The following is a 1,286-nucleotide window of genomic DNA, read 5'->3' on the forward strand; positions in this document are numbered from 1 at the left end:
AAAAAGACAGAAAATATATTTAGTGATGTGTCTTATTTGTATCCTTGTCCCAGTCATCAGATGTATCTGTGTTTCTCTGTCTGCGTTTGGGAAGCTGAATTATTGATTTTGCCTCCGGGCCCATATTTGCTTCCGATTACCAATTAAATCATAACTATACCAAGACACATGCCGAAAAGTTTTACCCTCTACAATGACAAAAGGATATGATCAAATATTTTATTAGGATTTCAAATGCACAAATAAGCAGATTTAAAGGAGTACTCCGCCCCTAGACATCGTAGATGTCTGATTGCAAAGGTCCCGCTACTGGTGACCCCCGTGATCTCCGTGCTACACCCATCGTTCGTTTAGAGCATCGGTTTCAGCTCCAGAGGCTAGAGAGGTCACGGCCGCGCCCCTCTCGTGATGTCACATCTAAGCCACCTCAATGCAAGTCTATGGGAGAGGGCGTGATGGCTGTCACACCCCCTCCCTTAGACTTGCACTGAGGGGTCATGTCCGTGATGTCACAAGCCTCCACCCCACATCGCCAGTCATCCGGCACCGAGCAAAGTTTGCTCTGTGCACCGGATGTCTGGGGTGCCACAGCCAAAATCGTGGGGGGTCCCCAGCAGCAGGACCCCCGGCATCAGCCATCTTATCCCCTATGCTTTGGATAGGGGATAAGATGTCTAGGGGCAGATTAGGCCTTTTAGTCACTTGCATATAACACACACAATTCATTTAGAATGTTTTCAGACCCTTTCACTTTTTTTTACATCTTGTGCTAAAATCACTATTTTCCCCCTTCATTGTGCACTTAATACTCTGTAATGAGAATGTGAAAATAGAATGTAATGTAAGCTGTTTCTACACCTTCAATGGAGTCGACTGCGGTAAATTCAGGTGATTGGACAGGATTTGGAGAGATACATCCCTGTCTCTATAAGGTCTTACAGCTCACAATGTATATCAGAGCAAAAAACAAGCCATGAGTGGGAAATGACTGCCTGTAGGACCCAGAGACAAGATTGTGTGGAGGAACAGATTTGGAGAAGGGTGCAAAAAATCTTCTGCTGGATTGTAAGTTCTCATGAGCACAGTGGTCTCCAAAACTTCTAAATTTAAGAACTTTGGAACAACCAGGACTCTTTCTATAGCCAGCCACCCCATCAAACTATAAAGTACGGGGGAGACGGGCATTGCTAAAAGAGATAACCAAGAACTCAATGATCCTGTGTGCAGATGGGAGAAATTTCCAGAGGGTCAACCATCACTGCAGCCTCGGTTCATCTTTGCTTTTA

The sequence above is a fragment of the Hyla sarda genome, chromosome 4, assembly GCF_029499605.1.
Source record: "Hyla sarda isolate aHylSar1 chromosome 4, aHylSar1.hap1, whole genome shotgun sequence".
In the NCBI taxonomy this organism is placed as follows: Eukaryota; Metazoa; Chordata; class Amphibia; order Anura; family Hylidae; genus Hyla; species Hyla sarda.